The 8639-nt window shown below is 34.9% G+C and overlaps 1 protein-coding gene across 15 annotated transcripts in view; it reads left to right on the forward strand.

Moving 5' to 3' along the window:
- Positions 1 to 8639, forward strand: part of LOC100740891 (putative mediator of RNA polymerase II transcription subunit 26) — a 73254-nt gene that overhangs the window by 12064 nt on the left and 52551 nt on the right. The window lies entirely within an intron of this gene.

Raw genomic sequence — 8639 nt, forward strand, 5'->3', positions numbered from 1 at the left:
GTGGTTGGTAACTAGTGGTACAAGCGGAAAGGGGGTGATTCTACGCGAAAAAAGAAGTCGAAAATATAGAATAAAATTTTTTTTAATTTTTCCATCGAGACAACGATCTACAGTGAGATCCGTTATAACGAGACGCGACAAAGTGCACGCGTACCGAGCCAAAATTCAAAGTCGATTTTCTCGAAAACAAAGCCTCGAACGAAAAATTGTTATTCTATATTTTCCACTTCTTTTTTCGCGCAGAATCACCCCCTTTCCGCTTGTACCACCAGTTACCAACCACCCTGTATAATTCATTCTCTTTTCCTATATAATTCATCGCTATTTAAGCGCGTGTACATTTTCTCAACCTCCCTCTGTGTATCATCGTCTCACAAAGGTTAAAGATGAATATCCCTCAGTTACATGCGTATAGATTTATTTAAACACGACCGATAGGTTGTGCTTCCTACGGGTACAAGTGCTCTTACGTGACCGACACGTTAATTATGCATAAAAGAACGTCGTGGTGGGCGCCTATGTTTTTCGCACGGCTACTCGTTCGTACGACCGGTCGTGATATGTGAAAGTAATTAATTGTTAAGTTCATCACCGATGCTAATTCACTCGAGCGTAGTTCTTGCTCTTTCCTTTCGTTATATCCGCTTTCCATTGTTCTCCGTTATGCCAGCTGGTTTCATGGCGGGCATCCGCTAACCGGAAACAATATGAAAAAAAAAAAAAGGAAAAAGAACATGATACCAGGAGGATCAACACCTACGCTCGAGTTAGGAAGAAGGAGAAGTTCCTCTCTCCGTTTTTTTGTCCGGTTTCTTCGTGTTGATTCTCTGAGAATTGGCATTTTCCTTTCTTGCATTCACTTGCATCCTTATGGGGGAAGTTTCGTGCACGTTTTATTCGAAGGAATTCGTACATGAATATTGATGTTGGAGAAAGATTCATCGGGCTGGTAAAGAAAGATTCTTGAGGAATTGTTTAGTCGAAAGATCTACGAACACGATCGAGACGCGTGTCTATGAACACGCGCGTGCCATACGACGAAGCTCGGTTTATTTCTAATGAATTTTTTTTTATCGAATTTATCAAACGCAGGAAGCAAATTTTCTACATTTCTGAGAAAATTATCTACCTACATGTACATGTATGTGCTATTTGTAAGTACACGGACAATTTGGAACTTTAACTAGCGTTCATAGTTTAAGCGTAGGAATGGACGATGAATTAGTAATTAGGAGCGACGTTTGCTATCTTCTCGTGGAATCACCGGGTTTTACAATTAAATTACCTGTTGGAGATAGTAAGTAGAATTAATCGTAAGTACTAGCGCGATATGTCTGCTCTGCAAAAAGATTTAAAAACAGATTCGATGCTGAAAGAGTTAAAGTCAAACTTTTCTCTGATAAAGTTTCTACGTTACTTTTTATATATTTTGCCAGTGTCACTAAAAGTAGGACAAGTCGTTTCAATAACTTCAGCAGAGTTTTTTTGTAATAAGAAACAGGAAACATCATTTTACAAGAATGTAATGTAACGTGATATCTCGTATCGCTATGATCGCAGTCTGTCGTATATCCTTCTATAGATAGAGTTATACATAGAGTACAAGAGTATACATAGATATTTGAAAAATTATATAAAATTTCATAATATTTCATAACTCTATCAGTTATCACATTTATTATGAGCTATAAAATACAAAGAAATGTTTTTTTTATTATATATTATTTTATATTACATTTCTTATTATGATGTTATTTTAATTGATATATAATGTACTTTCTCTGTAATTATTTCAATAATTTTAACAATTTGCTAGTCTCAGGCAACGCATTACCATCGACCAATTGTAACTTCCTCGCCTGTGAAATTACTCGGTGGAATTTACCTTCTGCTTTTACTATTTAAAGAATTCCCTGATTTTACGCTAGATGGCAGGACACTGCAGGACGATAAACGCTTATATTGTAACCTTTAATATTTTCCAATATTTTGTTAAAGTACGCTTATAATTTATTATTCGTTTAATATAGAATTTCACTCAATATAGTATTTAAAATTTTATAAAAAAGAAGTTATATTCTATTCCTCTTATTAACAATTTACAAGTTTAAAAACCAATTGCTTTTACTAGCTTTATTAAAAATTAGAAAAGAAGACTAAGAAATCCCGATGCAAGGTATCGGTGCAAGTACATAATTCGTTTATTTACAGACCAAATCGATATTTCAATTTCTATTTAGTTTCATTTATTTTGAATCTTGAATTGCAGTATTATTTTTGCTATTACCCTTAACGTTTAACAATTCTAATTTCATTGTCGAAGAATAATCTATCGTATATTTATAATTCACAACGGAATATTATCATCTCATTTAGATTCTTCCCCTTTCACAATTCGCGATGCAAACGAAAAATGTTGAGCATAACATTTCAATTTCACGCTTCGTTAGAAGCTGTGCGAAGTGTAATGCGCGAAGGAAATTATAAAATCTGTACTTTGTACTTTAATGTGAGCACCACTTTCGTAGAATACCTGTGCTCGAATTATTCTCAATTATTTAAGTAAAAAGGTAGACATATACGTTACACTTCTCGCTAGAACCTCTCATCGAATTACAAGACTCTTGAAATGATAAGCGTATCAATTTCTCGATTAAATTACTTGCAAATGGACAAAAACGATATAAAAAATTCTACGTCAAAAGGCTTTTAATTTACTGAAGGTTACGTATTTTATACTCAATGAAATATTTGCGAAAGTGTATTATACAATTGTTTTTCGTTAATTTCGTATATTAATCCCCACAAAGTGAGCGGAAGAGCTTCTGTTTTGCAAAAATATATTTCATACACTTTTGTATATCAGCTTTTCAGAAGTCGAACCGATAAACTCCAGTTTTTCTAAGCTTTTCAAGTTCATTAGCCAAGTACACGATTAATGCCCAACATTTAAAAAAGCAATTATACAGGGTGGTTGGTAACTGGTGGTACAAGCGGAAAGGGGGTGATTCTGCGCGAAAAAAGAAGTGGAAAATATAGAATAACAATTTTTCGTTCGAGGCTTTGTTTTCGAGAAAATCGACTTTGAATTTTGGCTCGGTACGCGTGCTCTTTGTCGCATCTCGTTATAGCGGATCTCACTGTAGATCGTTGTCTCGATGAAAAAATTTCTCTTTTCCTATATAATTCATCGCTATTTAAGCGCGTGTACATTTTCTCAACCTCCCTCTGTGTATCATCGTCTCACAAAGGTTAAAGATGAATATCCCTCAGTTACATGCGTATAGATTTATTTAAACACGACCGATAGGTTGTGCTTCCTACGGGTACAAGTGCTCTTACGTGACCGACACGTTAATTATGCATAAAAGAACGTCGTGGTGGGCGCCTATGTTTTTCGCACGGCTACTCGTTCGTACGACCGGTCGTGATATGTGAAAGTAATTAATTGTTAAGTTCATCACCGATGCTAATTCACTCGAGCGTAGTTCTTGCTCTTTCCTTTCGTTATATCCGCTTTCCATTGTTCTCCGTTATGCCAGCTGGTTTCATGGCGGGCATCCGCTAACCGGAAACAATATGAAAAAAAAAAAAAGGAAAAAGAACATGATACCAGGAGGATCAACACCTACGCTCGAGTTAGGAAGAAGGAGAAGTTCCTCTCTCCGTTTTTTTGTCCGGTTTCTTCGTGTTGATTCTCTGAGAATTGGCATTTTCCTTTCTTGCATTCACTTGCATCCTTATGGGGGAAGTTTCGTGCACGTTTTATTCGAAGGAATTCGTACATGAATATTGATGTTGGAGAAAGATTCATCGGGCTGGTAAAGAAAGATTCTTGAGGAATTGTTTAGTCGAAAGATCTACGAACACGATCGAGACGCGTGTCTATGAACACGCGCGTGCCATACGACGAAGCTCGGTTTATTTCTAATGAATTTTTTTTTATCGAATTTATCAAACGCAGGAAGCAAATTTTCTACATTTCTGAGAAAATTATCTACCTACATGTACATGTATGTGCTATTTGTAAGTACACGGACAATTTGGAACTTTAACTAGCGTTCATAGTTTAAGCGTAGGAATGGACGATGAATTAGTAATTAGGAGCGACGTTTGCTATCTTCTCGTGGAATCACCGGGTTTTACAATTAAATTACCTGTTGGAGATAGTAAGTAGAATTAATCGTAAGTACTAGCGCGATATGTCTGCTCTGCAAAAAGATTTAAAAACAGATTCGATGCTGAAAGAGTTAAAGTCAAACTTTTCTCTGATAAAGTTTCTACGTTACTTTTTATATATTTTGCCAGTGTCACTAAAAGTAGGACAAGTCGTTTCAATAACTTCAGCAGAGTTTTTTTGTAATAAGAAACAGGAAACATCATTTTACAAGAATGTAATGTAACGTGATATCTCGTATCGCTATGATCGCAGTCTGTCGTATATCCTTCTATAGATAGAGTTATACATAGAGTACAAGAGTATACATAGATATTTGAAAAATTATATAAAATTTCATAATATTTCATAACTCTATCAGTTATCACATTTATTATGAGCTATAAAATACAAAGAAATGTTTTTTTTATTATATATTATTTTATATTACATTTCTTATTATGATGTTATTTTAATTGATATATAATGTACTTTCTCTGTAATTATTTCAATAATTTTAACAATTTGCTAGTCTCAGGCAACGCATTACCATCGACCAATTGTAACTTCCTCGCCTGTGAAATTACTCGGTGGAATTTACCTTCTGCTTTTACTATTTAAAGAATTCCCTGATTTTACGCTAGATGGCAGGACACTGCAGGACGATAAACGCTTATATTGTAACCTTTAATATTTTCCAATATTTTGTTAAAGTACGCTTATAATTTATTATTCGTTTAATATAGAATTTCACTCAATATAGTATTTAAAATTTTATAAAAAAGAAGTTATATTCTATTCCTCTTATTAACAATTTACAAGTTTAAAAACCAATTGCTTTTACTAGCTTTATTAAAAATTAGAAAAGAAGACTAAGAAATCCCGATGCAAGGTATCGGTGCAAGTACATAATTCGTTTATTTACAGACCAAATCGATATTTCAATTTCTATTTAGTTTCATTTATTTTGAATCTTGAATTGCAGTATTATTTTTGCTATTACCCTTAACGTTTAACAATTCTAATTTCATTGTCGAAGAATAATCTATCGTATATTTATAATTCACAACGGAATATTATCATCTCATTTAGATTCTTCCCCTTTCACAATTCGCGATGCAAACGAAAAATGTTGAGCATAACATTTCAATTTCACGCTTCGTTAGAAGCTGTGCGAAGTGTAATGCGCGAAGGAAATTATAAAATCTGTACTTTGTACTTTAATGTGAGCACCACTTTCGTAGAATACCTGTGCTCGAATTATTCTCAATTATTTAAGTAAAAAGGTAGACATATACGTTACACTTCTCGCTAGAACCTCTCATCGAATTACAAGACTCTTGAAATGATAAGCGTATCAATTTCTCGATTAAATTACTTGCAAATGGACAAAAACGATATAAAAAATTCTACGTCAAAAGGCTTTTAATTTACTGAAGGTTACGTATTTTATACTCAATGAAATATTTGCGAAAGTGTATTATACAATTGTTTTTCGTTAATTTCGTATATTAATCCCCACAAAGTGAGCGGAAGAGCTTCTGTTTTGCAAAAATATATTTCATACACTTTTGTATATCAGCTTTTCAGAAGTCGAACCGATAAACTCCAGTTTTTCTAAGCTTTTCAAGTTCATTAGCCAAGTACACGATTAATGCCCAACATTTAAAAAAGCAATTATACAGGGTGGTTGGTAACTGGTGGTACAAGCGGAAAGGGGGTGATTCTGCGCGAAAAAAGAAGTGGAAAATATAGAATAACAATTTTTCGTTCGAGGCTTTGTTTTCGAGAAAATCGACTTTGAATTTTGGCTCGGTACGCGTGCTCTTTGTCGCATCTCGTTATAGCGGATCTCACTGTAGATCGTTGTCTCGATGAAAAAATTAAAAAAAAAATTTTATTCTATATTTTCGACTTCTTTTTTCGCCTAGAATCACCCCCTTTCCGCTTGCACCACCAGTTACCGACCACCCTGCATATTATATTTGGCCCGATTAAGTTCGTCCATCGCAAGAGAACATCGATACGAGTGATATCGAGCTTCCATGTAAACCTTCAAAAATAATTCTCGCAACGTTATGGCTACGTTTATGCATTTTTTGGTTTTAAGTAAAAAAATGTAAAAAAAATCAACAAAAAATCAAAAATTCAAAAAATCTACAAAATGCGCGTAATATGTAAAATATTCAAGCTAGAATACTTATTGTAATATCTAGCGGACGAAATAAATTCGTTTTAGAATCTATCTAGAATCTATTTTTTTTTTTTTTTTAGTTATGTTCATAAAAATATAAAATTGCGCGAATATCCGCAGCCTGGCTGTCGCTTTGCTTCACCTTGCAATTTTCGGTTTCGTCAATGTGACTTCTGAGTGAGTCATATTTTTTAATAAGAAGGTTGCGACGCGGACCCAAAGCTAGTTGACCTGTGTTAAAAGATGCTGACACGGTGACGTGAGATTAAAACGACGAAACCGAAGGCAGGAATATCGAAAAATAGAAGGAAAGAAGGAGGCCGTGTCAAAATCTGATGACTCGTCGCTCTTACGATAACATTGAGAAGAATCTGATAAACGTCACGCTAATTGTCAGCGGTATCCGCGAACTCTTTTCGCGTTTGCCAAGTTCAACGTGAAAGTTCGCTTTTCAATGCACATCGTGCACAGTCTGCGTCATCCGAGTGAAACGCGTGTTTTTTTTTTTCACTCTTTTTATCCCTGAAAGTGAAAGAATGAAACGCGCCTCCTGCCTGAGAAGAAACACATTATAAAAAGATTGTAATCTCTTATTTAAAAAGATTTACAACGAATTAGCGCTAATTAAAATAGTTGTCGAAAATTTCCTGCGAACTTATTATGCCAATTATAGTTACACATTAACGAAATTCCTCTTATGAAACATTCAAGTAACTGTCGTTCGTATTATAATTACGCAACAGGCTTCTATGTATTTAACAGTTCATTATCGAGCTGGTACGTGGACAAAAGGATTGTAACTGGCATAAGCCTCGATACGATCGACGAAATCGATTTAACACAGCACGTTATTTCACAATTTATTTCTATTAGCGTTCTCCCTTCCTTCGTCTTTTTTGGTAAAAATAATTTGTATATTATCATAGTTAGACAGCACCAGTGGAACATCGATATACCAAGTGTTAGTAAGAGTTAACATTTTCATTTTATCAGGAAATAATAAATGCGCAATATTTTTCGTTTCATATTATTTTACTGAATTACGTATGAACCATTATGATCGTTTCGATAGAACAAGATGGATCATACGTACTTCAGTAAAATAATATGAAACGAAAAATGCTGTGCATCTATTATTTCCTTATAAAAGGAAAGAAACTTTTCGGACGACCTAATACATACGTAATAAGACTACAGTGAGTTGAAAAGTCTGTACTAAATGTACCATAGCGCAACACACCTTAAGAGTTAATATTCAGATAAAGTTATTTAAGCCACAATGGGATGCAAATTTTATTTTACGAGATAAGAGCTAATAATACCTAGATATGGTTAATATTTATACCGTGGTGGGTTAGAGATTCTGCTAAATGTACAATAGTATATTTGCTGAAAGAGGAGTAAAGTTCTTTCACCGTGCAATTTTGTCCGAGGTTTCAAGTTGCTGCGTGAAGCTACAATATTAACGAGCAAGGGGTGGAAAAGAGGGAAGAACATTGAAGTAGCGGCACTGGTTCTCCAAGGAGGACTATAGAGCATAAGACTCAGACCTCTAGTTGTAAGGCTGAAGAACACGGGAGGGCTTATCGTACTGTCTGAAAGGGATATTGTGCGAAGTCCCATGGCACATGCTTTTTACATCGTCTTCTTGGACTCGAGTTGGTGATAACACGGAATCTCGCTCGTTTCTCAGTTTCGTGTCCGTGCTATCCAACGTGCATCGCTCCATGGCAGTTTCAGATTTCGAGATCAATGAAGTTATCGTACTAGAAAAATTACTATGAAGCGTATACAGAGTATCCTACGCGATTCACGTCCATTCTGAGTATAACGACATTTTCTGCTCATAATTACCTACATCTATTTTTCAATGAGACGTTCTTTTTATATCGATCTATTTCTTATTTCGTATAATTTGGCTGACGAAATTATCGAAGTAATTAGACTGCGAATTTTTATGTATTTACGCGATATTTAAAATACGTGCGGCACGAAGAATTATACAGGGTGGTTGGTAACTGGTGGTACAAGCGGAAAGGGAGTGATTCTACGCGAAAAAAGAAGTCGAAAATATGGAATAACAATTTTTCGTTCGAGGCTTTGTTTTCGAGAAAATCGACTTTGAATTTTCGCTCGGTACGCGTGCACTTCATCGCGTCTCGTTATAACGGATCTCACTGTAGATCGTTGTCTCGATAGAAAAAATTAAAAAAAAATTTTTATTCTATATTTTCGACTTCTTCTTTCGCGTAGAATCACCCCCTTTCCGCTTGTATCACCAGCTACCAA

This window comes from Bombus impatiens, unplaced genomic scaffold (genome assembly GCF_000188095.3).
Source record: "Bombus impatiens unplaced genomic scaffold, BIMP_2.2 scf_0155, whole genome shotgun sequence".
NCBI lineage: Eukaryota > Metazoa > Arthropoda > Insecta > Hymenoptera > Apidae > Bombus > Bombus impatiens.